This window comes from Dendropsophus ebraccatus, chromosome 14 (assembly GCF_027789765.1).
Source record: "Dendropsophus ebraccatus isolate aDenEbr1 chromosome 14, aDenEbr1.pat, whole genome shotgun sequence".
Taxonomy (NCBI): Eukaryota; Metazoa; Chordata; class Amphibia; order Anura; family Hylidae; genus Dendropsophus; species Dendropsophus ebraccatus.
In genome coordinates, this window is record NC_091467.1 from 27,670,506 (window position 1) to 27,682,773 (window position 12,268).

The 12,268-nt window shown below is 44.0% G+C and overlaps 1 protein-coding gene across 1 annotated transcript in view; it reads left to right on the plus strand.

Moving 5' to 3' along the window:
• Positions 1 to 2,886: 2,886 nt before the first annotated feature.
• The window catches only part of LOC138772265 (NXPE family member 4-like), a 97,499-nt gene continuing 88,117 nt past the window's right edge, over positions 2,887 to 12,268 (plus strand). The window contains exon 1 of the mRNA XM_069952549.1: positions 2,887 to 2,936. The gene's annotated coding sequence lies outside the window, so the exon portion shown is untranslated. The remainder of the gene's footprint in view (positions 2,937 to 12,268) is intronic.

Sequence of the window (12,268 nt, forward strand, 5' to 3'; positions counted from 1 at the left end):
AGTGATTGTGCATAGTGTGTGGATGATGGGTGCATAGTGGATGGATGAGGGGCCGGTAAAAACCTGGAGCTGGCCCTGACTGTAGCGGTTCACTGTACCTCGCCTACCATATAGCCGTTATACGATTAGATACCTCATGGTTTCTCTCTGTGTATTGGGTGTTTAATAGAAATGAGCGAGTAGTAAAATACTCAAATGCTCGAAATTCGATTCAAATAGACTGTGATTCGATCAATTATCGAACCCCATTAAAGTCAATGGGTAAAAAATGCTAGCTTCTTGGAAATCTAAATTCGACCACTTGGAGGTCACCAAGTCCATTATGACACCTAGAAAGCAACTGGGAAACCAGGGAAGCAGTATTACACCCTTATCACAGGGAGTGCTATTAGCGTCAACGGCAGTAATACCTATCCCTGTAATAGTTAATATTTAATTTAAACAGCAAATTTTCGTTCTAACATTGATATTTTCTGCTTACAATAGCAAATATGAAACGAAAAAAATGCTGTTTCAATTAAATATACTGTTAGGGTGCGTTCACACCTACAGGATCTGCAGCAGATCTGCAGCAGATTTGATGCTGTGTTCAGTTATTGAAATGAAATCTGCTGCAGAAAATAAGCTGCAGATCCTGTAGGTGTGAACGCACCATTAATAAATAAATATATATAAAGTATATTATATTTATTTATTAATTAATTTATTTACAGTATATTTAATTGAAACAGCATTTTCTTGTTTCAGTTTTGCTATTGTAAGGCTAGGTTCACACTGCGTTTTCAGCATCCGTTTAACGCATCCGTTTTTTGCAAAAAACGCATGAAAAACGGATTGCAATAAACGGATTCATTTGTGTGCATCCGTTTTTCCATTGGCTTCCATTATAAAAAAAATGGATCCGTTTTTTTTGACGGACCAAAACGGACAAAAAAACGTTGCTGACTCTATTTTTCTGGACGTTAAAAAAAACGGATCCGTTAAACGAATGCTGAAAACGCAGTGTGAACCTAGCCTAAGCGGAAAATATTGATATTGGAACAAAAATTTGCTGTTTTAATTAAATAAAGACTATTACAGGGAGCAGTATTACTGCGGGGGACCGCTAATACCGCCAAGTACCGCTCCCTGTAACAGGATATATTAATTTATGGGTGCCTTCACACGTACCGGATCCGCAGCGGATTTCATGCTGATCCTGGTATAGTGAAGGACTATGGGATTACATATCTGCAGCGGAATTTTCATTCCGCTGCAGATATGTGACCTGGCCCCTTTAACCCCCGGCTGCCCACAGCCCGGCCCAAAGCATACATTACCTGCTCCCCTCACTCCTCATCAGCCAATCAGTGCTGAGGAATCAGTGCATCTATCTATCTGTCTATCTATCTATCTATCTATCTATCTATCTATCTATCTATCTATCTCATATCTTTCTCCTATCTATCTATCTATCTATCCTCATATCCATCCATCTATGGCTATGTTCACACAACGTCTTTTCAGCTCCGTTTAAAATTATGTCCGTTACTTTGAGTCTAAAATAACCTACGTCATTTAGCAGCCTGGCCTCCTCTTAGTGCAATGACGGCTGTTGGTACATTATTCTAGTTTGGGATTATTAATTGAACTTTGGGTGTGGCTTAATTGAAAAGTCCCTTGAATTTAATAGTAAAAAACGGAGAAACGGACAAAAGAAAAACTGTGTGTGAACAACTAATAAAAAACGTCCGCTGCTTGCAAAGGACGTCCAAAAATAATTGTCATCATTATTTTGAGGTCCGCGGCAATAAAGTCCGTTATTCAATACATTGTGTGCATTGGACGTCCGTCTTTCCATTGACTTCGATGCATTGCATTACAGTCAGTTAAATAGCGGCAAAAACAGACGCTATTTTATATTGCAAAAGCGTCCACCTTTTCTCTATTTTTGACGTTGTTTGAACATGGTCTATCTATCTTTCAATCTATTCTCATATCTATCTATCTATCTATCTATCTATCTATCTATCTATCTATCTATCTATGATCTTTCTTTTCTCATATATACAGTTTTTTTTATATATATATTATTTATGTTTCTATGCTCTCTTTATTTTTTTCTCATTTTCTCATAATGTGTTCTACTTGGTTTTATTATTTATTTTGTATGTTCTACTAAAGGGGTTGTCCAGGCTTAGAAAAAAAACATGACCACTTTCTTCCAGAAACAGTTCGGATGTGGGCTTTGCAGCTCAGTTTCATTAAAGTCAGTCTTATTTTATTTACGCAAACTGAATCCGCAGCACATCACCTATCTGTATATCTTTGGGTGTGGGAGGAAACCCACACAAATTCGAAAATAACATACAAACTCTTTGCAGATGTCGCCCTTGGTGGGATTTGAATCCAGGACTGCAGCACTGTAAGGCTACAGTACTAACCACTGAGACACTGTGCTGCACCATGCTGAGTTGAATTGTAATACCACACACAACCTGAGGGCAGGGGTGGCGCTGTTTTTTCTAATCCTGGCCAACTCCTTTAATTCCCAACAAAGAGTAGGTGTGTCTAGGTCTGCTGCTATGTTGCACCACCATGCTGCGGTTGAGACCACTGTGGTCACCCACTATTCTGTAGGAAACTTTGGTGATACATAGACATGATTTACCACCTGCTAGTTCTATAAACTATAATAATTCTCTACTATCCAAGCACAATGATTCTTTATATACAGATATCCTCCATATTTACAGAAAAATAAAACCATTTCTTTTTCCACTTTAAGATAACTTCTGATGGAGCCATCACACCCGAGCCCTGTTCAGGAAGCTCCCTACGAGCCGTGTACAGGGAACACCTCCTTGTATATAAATATAGGCAAGCCCTGCTGATATCTGCCTCTACACAGTAACTCTGCTCCAGTTAAAGACTTCATTCCCATCTGACTCCGATAGGTGAGTGTTACATCTCTGCCGTTACTCATCAATTAGTTTTATTCATAGATGCAGCAGAGCTGAAACTGTTGTGCAGCTTTTTTGTGTGTTTCTGCACTGTGATTTTCCATTCAGGAGATAAAACAGTGACACCACAGCCAGTTCAGTGTTAAACAAGTTCTAAAGTACGATAGAAAGTTTTGACATGCTGTGTTGCAGATATTGCATTGATATTTCCTTTTACCCTTTCCTGTAACGTCGACTATGATGACTATCTTCCGTTCATATACCAGAATAGGATAGGAAACGTTAAATATATGCAGGTACTTTTTTGACAATGTACTGTCTTGAGTCTTGTATACATCAGACGTTCACAATGCCAGGTAGGTGCAGAGAACACTGAACAGCCAGCCACCTCACCTCCCGTATAATGCATGCGTATATATCAGAGGAACATAGGATACTGGGGGATGCTGTGTAAGGTAGTAGCACCCAAATGCTCTTGTGATGGATGGAAAAAAATAATACTGCCGCTGCTTCTATGTGACATAATCTAAATGTCTCCAGTGTCTTTGTTCCACACCGTATTAATTGTTTATTTACAGTGTTGCTTTTCACATTTCCCCATTGGGAAATACATCTATCTGATCCTCTCCTGAATAAGATCTTGCTACTAATTATTCACTTGGCAACAGGTAGCTGCCACCTAGCAGTGCCAAATTAAAAATTTAAGAACAAGTTCTTCCCCAACATGTTTCACCATTTACCAGCATCTTCAGATTTCTGGCTTTATATTGCGAGTCCATTTTTTAAATTTTTTTTGCCTGAGGTTGTATGATACATGTTTACCTCATTTTACCACCGGTCTGTTATTGCCCCCACCCCACCACCACTACTATGCTAGGGCGGAGACAACAGTTGTCCCCCACTATTCTGTAGTAAGCTTTGGTGATGCATAGGGATGGTTTACCACCTGCTAGTTCTGTAAACTATAAGTGAAAGAAACTGAACGCTTTATGCTGCGTTTACACAGAACGATTATCGTTCGAATTTTCGCAATAACAATCGCATTTCAGCCATAATCGTTCCGTGTAAACACAGTAAACGATCAAGCGACGAGCGAAAATTCGTTCATTTTAATCTTGCAACATGTTCTCAAATCATTGTTCGTCATTCACTAAAAGTTCGCAGATCGCTTCGTGTAAACAGTCTTTCAAAGATTGACCCTATGTGAAAGATGGGCTTAAGCGATCTAACAAACGATCGCAATAACAATTTTTCTTACAAATTTTCTAACGATTTTTCTTACGAATTTTCTAACGATTTTTCTAATGATTTATTTGTCTAAACGCTGATCATTATAAAAAACAAATTGTTGCTTCAAAATTGCTAAACCATTGAGTGGGCGAATTATCGCTCCGAGTAAACGCAGCATTAAGTGACCTTATTCTGCACCATATTAATTGTTTATTAACAGTTGTGTTGCTTTTCACCTTTTCCTCATCGAATTGTAAACAGTGAAAGATTCACCAGTGACCATATATACATCTATCTGATCCACTCTTATATAAGATCTTGCTACTTTTCATTCACCTGTTTCAGAACAAGGTCTCCCCAACATGTTTTACCATTTATTAGCATCTTCAGACTTCTGACTTTATATGGGGGTCAATTTTTTAGGTTTTTTAGGTTTAGCCATGGTCAGTAACATTCTACTTACTATCCATGTAGTTTCATCTTAGCCTCAATATTATCATTGTTTGAATAACAATCAATAAATAGTTGTGGTCGATCAGCATCAATCTACAAAGGTATATTGGGGTCTTAGAGAGCTTCTATAAGAGGAACATGACAGGACGGTCCCATTTATGGCTGGTAGTTACAACAGCTGGGTATCATTCCCAACACATATGGTTCCTATCATCTGTTATATTTTTTTTCCATTGCACTGCAATAAATCATAATAAAACACATCAGAGTTTTATAATCCTGGGTCCATTTCACCATTGTATGGATAACCAGGGTAAATAGCCACATGGTAAAAATAAATTACAGGAACATAATATACTGAAAAAAAACATCAATAATTGGCGGTAATATAATGTGGTTCCAGCAATAAAAAAAATAAGATAAACGAGATAAGGGTTGTGTTCACACTTTAAAGGTAATTTGTGGTTGTGCTGCAAATTGTCCCTAGAATGTTGTAACTTCTCAGTTATTGACTTGGACTCTGTTCTCACATTTCATTTTTTTTTCAATTTGGATTTTTTTTTCTTTTTCATTATTTTTCCGCATCTGCCTCAGCACAAATTGGAAATGGTCACCAGATAACCCATTTAATATCGGGCAATAATTAAAAAAAAATAATTTAAAAAATAATGGAATATCATTGGAGCTGGGAGTAGCCATATTGTGAATAAGTTACTCAAGCACAGGGTCATCGTGTCAGGAGTTAGTTCATTATTGGAACGTCTGGCTAGACTCCTTATTGCAACCTCTTGTCACCAGAACCGCCGGCTATATACGTGACAGCAAAAGTTTATTATCACAAATTCATTCTATAACTGTCACGTCCACTAGCTCGTGGCGCTGCTGCGTTATAAACTTTCAAACCCCACGAAAAAGTTATTACAGCTCTAACATATCATCTGAGGAAATATAACAATTATGGAGACTCTTTAGTGGAATATATTCTTTTGATTACACAATTTTTGTTGTCTCAGTTTGAGGGTATGTTTTACATTCAGCAGGTTGGTTGTCCCATGGGTGCTCGCTTCTTTCCCTTGCTGGCCAATCTTTACATGTCATATTGGGAGGAGGTCGTCATGTACTCTGTCCATAATTCGTACACTCATAACATCTTATGGTACCGAAGGTATATTGATGACCTCCTCCTGATGTGGAAGGGCAGCGAGGGGGAGGCAAAATCCTTTGTAGAGTACATTCCTTTGCATCCGTTAGTAATGGTCGCACTTATAACATTAAAAGTTTCATCAATTGCAATAGCACTTCTGTTATATACTTGGCCATTTGCATTACTTGTCATCTACAATACAAAGGCAGCACCAAAACACGCATACATGAACACATTAGGGATGCTATACCTACACCAAATTTGTATCGGGACTCTCGAAACACTACAGAGAGTGTCATTTAGGTGACACTAGCTCACTACAAGTTGTTTTTGTTGAGAAGGTACGTTTGCCAGCCTGAGGGGGAGATAGAACAAAATTGCTTAGTAGCAGAGAAAATTATCGGATACTAAACCTAGACACACGCCACCCGAAGGGACTTAACTATAGAACTGATGTCAATTATTTATTTTTTTTTTTTATTGATTTTTGTATGTATGTATATGCTTTTTGTATATATATATATATATATATATATATATATATATATATTTGTATTTGTACATTATTTCATTCTAAATTCGTAGCTTAGTCATTATACATCTAATTATATAATATGTGTTGTCTGGTTTAGGAGATCCGATTTGATCATATGCTTAATAGCACCTGGTGTCGTTATTCTCCTCCCACTTAGTGGGGTGTTCATTGTGCAGTGCTATGTAACATATATAAATGCTTCTTTCATGATTTGTTATTTGCCATGATTAAGGGTTGTACCCGAAACGCGTCGGTGTGTTTTTATTCTTTTGTTGCTTTTTTATTTATATTTTAAATAAACTTTCTACATTTTACTGGAGCTGTGGATTCCACTCCTACTTTTCAGATATAATAACTATGATATGTTATAATAGATGGGCACTTTATTAGAGTCTCTTGCCCTTTCAAGATGTTTAGACATCCCTGTATTCCCTCTATAGACATCAGGTACATGTGATGTGGTGGCCGTGGTGGAATAGCCTTGTTATGAACGACCGGCCACTTGCCAGGTGGTGATGTGTGACGCCACTGATGTAGTGGTTGGTCAAGTTATAGCTCAGCCAGATGGTAGTTTGTTATGACACCAGTGCCAGTGGGGCACACAGGTATGGAGGCACACCTTCTTTTAGTTTAAGGGAGCTAGCTATATCCTCTCCCCTGTGGTCGGTGACCTGCCGGGCTGTGAGGGGGTCCCTTGGGTACTTATCACGGTGGTCCAGAGTGGAGCTGTGACCCACCTGGACTATCGGTACCGCCACCCACAGAAAGGGGAGATAACCCAAGGATGGAGTAGTGACTGTAAAGATGCCGGAACAAAAATCACTGTTATCATAAATAAAATCTTCTTTACTGTGAGAATACATTGTTCAATACCTGATTGTAGACTGTAGATGTGACAGAACAGAATCTGCACTAAGAACCTTTAGGGTACAAACCCACTTGACCGTAGTTGATGAATCAGTCTTAAAAATAAGCAGGCAAAACGCAGGTTGGCTTTATACAATTGTTCTGCGTTAAAATACGCAATTGCGTATTTTTGAAGCGTGAAGCTTGTTGTTAGCAAAGCATCAGTTAACAACCTGTGTGAAAAACGCATGTAGCTTCACGCTTCAAAAATACGCAATTGCGTATTTTAACGCAGAACAATTGTATAAAGCCAACCTGCGTTTTGCCTGCTTATTTTTAAGACTGATTCACGCAGCAAATACGTCAAGTGGGTTTGTACCCTAAGAGTAGAAGAGCTGAGCTGACTTGGTTGTGTGCTGAGAAGTTGAATGAGCTGAGAACAGTTGAGAGGAGTTTGTGCTGCAAGTTCAGAGTAGTGCAGAGGAGTGTGCCGAGAATCCCAACCCAGGATAAAAGTGTGCTCTGACGGAACTTTAGAAGAAGAAGTAGAATACTGAAGAATACTTGAAAGTAGAAAGAGAAAGATGTTTCGACCTTTGTTGACGTGATAACACCTGTTGCCCTACAGTGTTGGGTGACCCATCCTATTAGGGTGACACAAGCCCCAGACCTTGTTGCCTAAGTTGAGCAAAGTGGCCAAGTTTACCTGGTTACACCTGCGCTCCGAGATAGAGTATGTAGGCCTGTAGCAAATTTGCTCTATCTGGATCAGTTCCCCTTGTTGCAGGATACTGTCCTGCCCTTTTAGAAGTGTTCATGGTGTGGGTTGGGGTGATCTCTGACTAGTCCTCTCTCGAGTAGCTTAGCGCTGCATACTAGGAATAGGTATAGCTTTTGAAGAAAATGTCTCCATGTCTCCCATGTGCGTCTATCCACTACCACACACTAGACTACACTGCACTGGACTGACTAAGTGTAGGTGTGCACTTCCTCTCCCTTTGTGACAACTTCCTACAGGAGGTGTAATTTCTCCTGTGAGTGGTGAAGAAGAAAGTGTAAAGAGAAAAGGAGCATAGAGATAGGTGAAGAAGAGAAGAGGGCTCTCATTGGTGCACAGTTCATAACAAACAATAACCTAATTTTCACTACAGCTGTGCAATACATAAGTGCATTTACAGATAACAGCGACATCTTGTGGTAAAAGTTAGGAACCACTCCATTACCACGTTAACGTTAAGTACAGACTTTTGCGAGGGGTGTAAAAACTAATAACACCTGTGGTGGGATACCACAGTGAGACACAGGTGGATCAGTTGTAGATGCGCTTTCCACTTGAAGAATTGACATGAATTCTTTGGGCGGATTCAACTAGTGGAATCCTATAGAAGTCAATGGGGCTTGAATTCTGCTTGAAATTCTGTTTGGATTCTGCTTGAATTCCACTAGTATTTGGCTTGAATTCTGTTCCTATTCTGCCAGACAGGGGTGATTCTAGCCTCTCTGCTGCCCGAGGCGAACTATAGAATGACGCCCCCCCCCCCCCCCGTCAATCCGCCCACATTATAATCCACTACTGCCCCCCCCCCCCCACTGCTGTCCCCAATAAACATAATGTTTGGTCCCTTTCTGCACAGAGGATGTCAGGAGAGGAGGGGGCTAATCCTATAGGAGAGGTCCCAGCAGCACAGAGGATGTCAGGAGAGGAGGGGGCTAATCCTATAGGAGAGGTCCCAGCAGCACAGAGGATGTCAGGAGATGAGGGTGCTAATCCTATAGGAGAGGTCCCAGCAGCACAGAGGATGTCAGGAGAGGAGGGTGCTAATCCTATAGGAGAAGTCCCAGCAGCACAGAGGATGTCAGGAGAGGAGGGTGCTGATCTTTTAGGACAGGTCACAGCAGCACAGAGAATGTCAGGAGAGGAGGGTGCTGATCTTTTAGGAGATGGTCCCCCTCCTCCCCCCTTATAGATGGTCCCCCTCTTCCCCCCCTTATAGATGGTCCCCCCCCCCTTATAGATGGTCCCCCTCTCCCCCCCCCTTATAGATAGTCCCCCTCTCCCCCCTCCCTTATAGATGGTCCCCCTCTCCCCCCTCCCTTATAGATGGTCCCCCTCTTTCCCCTCCCTTATAGATGGTCCCCCTCCCCCCTCTTTCCCCCTTATAGATGGTCCCCCTCTCCCCTCTTTCCCCCTTATAGATGGTCCCCCTCTTTCCCCTCCCTTATAGATGGTCCCCCTCTTCCCCCCCCCCTTATAGATGGTCCCCCTCTTCCCTCTCCCCCCCCCCTTATAGATGGTCCCCCTCTCCCCCCCCTTATAGATGGTCCCCCTCTTCCCTCTCTCCCCCCCTTATAGATGGTCCCCCTCTCCCCCCCCCCCTTATAGATGGTCCCCCTCTTCCCCCCCCTTATAGATGGTCCCCTCTCCCTTATAGATGGTCCCCCTCTCCCCCTCCCTTATAGATGGTCCCCTCTCCCTTAAAGATGGTCCCCCTCCCCCCCTTATACATGGTCCCCCTCTCCCCCCTCCCTTATAGATGCCCCCTTATAGATGGTCCCCCTCTTCCCCCCCCCTTATAGATGGTCCCCCTCTTCCCCCCCCCTTATAGACAGTCCCCCTCCCGCCCCTCCCTTATAGATGGTCCCCCCCCTTATAGATGGTCCCCCTCTTTCCCCCCTCCCTTATAGATGGCCCCCCCTTATAGATGGTCCCCCTCTTTCCCCCCTCCCTTATAGATGGTCCCCTTCCCCCCCCTATAGATGGTCCCCCTCTCCCCCCCCCCTTATAGACAGTCCCCCTCCCGCCCCTCCCTTATAGATGGCCCCCCTCTTTCCCCCCCCTTATAGATGGTCCCCCCCTTATAGATGGTCCCCCTCTTTCCCCCCTCCCTTATAGATGGTCCCCTTCCCCCCCCTATAGATGGTCCCCCTCTTCCCTCTCCCCCTCCCTTATAGATGGTCCCCCCTTATAGATCGTCCCCCTCTTCCCCCCCTACCTTATAGATGGTCCCCCTCTTTCCCCCCTCCCTTATAGATGGTCCCCCTCTTCCCCCCCTACCTTATAGATGGTCCCCCTCTTCCCCCCCTACCTTATATATGGTCCCCCTCTCCCCCCCCCCCCCTGCACAGCAGATAAAACAAAAACAAAAAACAGCACACAACTCACCTGCCCTCCGTTCCCCCGTCGAGCCTCTCTGGTCTGGTCCCGGCTGATGTGCGGCTGCCCGGGGTGTCCCGTCCTGTCCCCGGCAGCGCGCGCATCAGAGAGCTCCCTGTGTGCCTGTGGCTGTGACTTCCGGCGCACGGGGATCTCTCTGATGCGTGCGCTGCCGGGGACAGGATGGGACACCTCCGGCAGCCGCACATCAGCCGGGGGACTAAGGCTGCATTCCCACGTTCCGTGATCCTGACGGATCACGGACGTGGAATGCATTTACCGGAGTCCCCCCGCGCCCGGACAGCATCTGTAATGAGATGCTGTGAGCGGGGGAGACTGTATTCATAAGCGCCGCGCTGTAGTAACAGCACCGCGCGGCTGATTTATTACAGCGCGGCGCTTATGAATACAGTCTCCCCCGCTCACAGCATCTCATTACAGATGCTGTCCGGGCGCAGGGGGACTCCGGTACATGGTACAATCAGTGGCGGATTATAATGTGGGCGGCCGCCCGAACCGCTCATATTATAGTCTGCCACTGAATGCCGCAGGGCCGTTTTAATACATTGGTGGGCCCAGTGCACAGCCCTCAAGAGTGGGCCCCCCCTTCCCTTTCGGCACATTGTATAATGTACTGAATTTGCCCCCACACTGTATCAAGAGCCCCAATACATACAGTAGTTACCTTATAACACTATTTCCACCATACAGTGATTATATATTACATAAAAACTGCACTAAACAAAACAGAAAGATATCACCAATGATACCATTACATAAAACCGCCACATCATGACCCCTAACACTACAATCCTATAACAGAGTGCAGTTACATCCAGTGACTCACCGGGGGCGTCTTCTCCGATCAGAGTCTGTCACCTTTTCTTTTTCTCTCCATCCAGCCTGGGCCACCTTGAAGTCTTCTCCTGGCTGTGAATCTTCTCTCCAGAATCTGCCAGACAAATATTTTAGGCTCCAACACATACAGTAGTTAGGTCCCTTGTACCTCTATACAGTAGTTACACCCCTCTGTACTCCTACATAGTTACACCCCTCTGTGCCTCCATAGTTTTAAGGTGTCCCTGTAGTATATAGCCCCTCATGTGCTCCTCCAGTTATATACAGCCCTCCTGTGCGCTCCCCCATTAGTATATAGCCCCCCTGTGCACTCTCCCCAGTAGTATATAGCCCCCCCTGTGCTCTCCCACAATAGTATATAGCTCCCCTGTGCTCCCCCATAGTATATAGCCCCCTGTGCTCCCCCATAGTATATAGCCCCCTGTGCTCCCCCATAGTATATAGCCCCCTGTGCTCCCCCATAGTATATAGCTCCCCTGTGCTCCCCAGTAGTATATAGCCCCCTGTGCTCCCCAGTAGTATATAGCTCCCCTGTGCTCCCCAGTAATATATAGCTCCCCTGTGCTCCCCCATAGTATATAGCTTCCCTGTGCTCCCCATAGTATATAGACCCCTGTGCTCCCCAGTAGTATATAGTCCCCTGTGCTCCCCCATAGTATATAGCTCCCCTGTGCTCCCCCATAGTATATAGCCCCCTGTGCTCCCCCATAGTATATAGCCCCCTGTGCTCCCCAGTAGTATATAGCCCCCTGTGCTCCCCAGTAGTATATAGCTCCCCTGTGCTCCCCAGTAGTATATAGCTCCCCTGTGCTCCCCCATAGTATATAGCTTCCCTGTGCTCCCCATAGTATATAGACCCCTGTGCTCCCCAGTAGTATATAGTCCCCTGTGCTCCCAAGTAGTATATAGCTCCCCTGTGCTCCCCCATAGTATATAGCTCCCCTGTGCTCCCCATAGTATATAGACCCCCTGTGCTCCCCATAGTATATAGACCCCTGTGCTCCCCAGTAGTATATAGTCCCCTGTGCTCCCCCATAGTATATAGCTCCCCTGTGCTCCCCAATAGTATATAGCCCCCTGTCCTCCCCCATAGTATATAGCCCCCT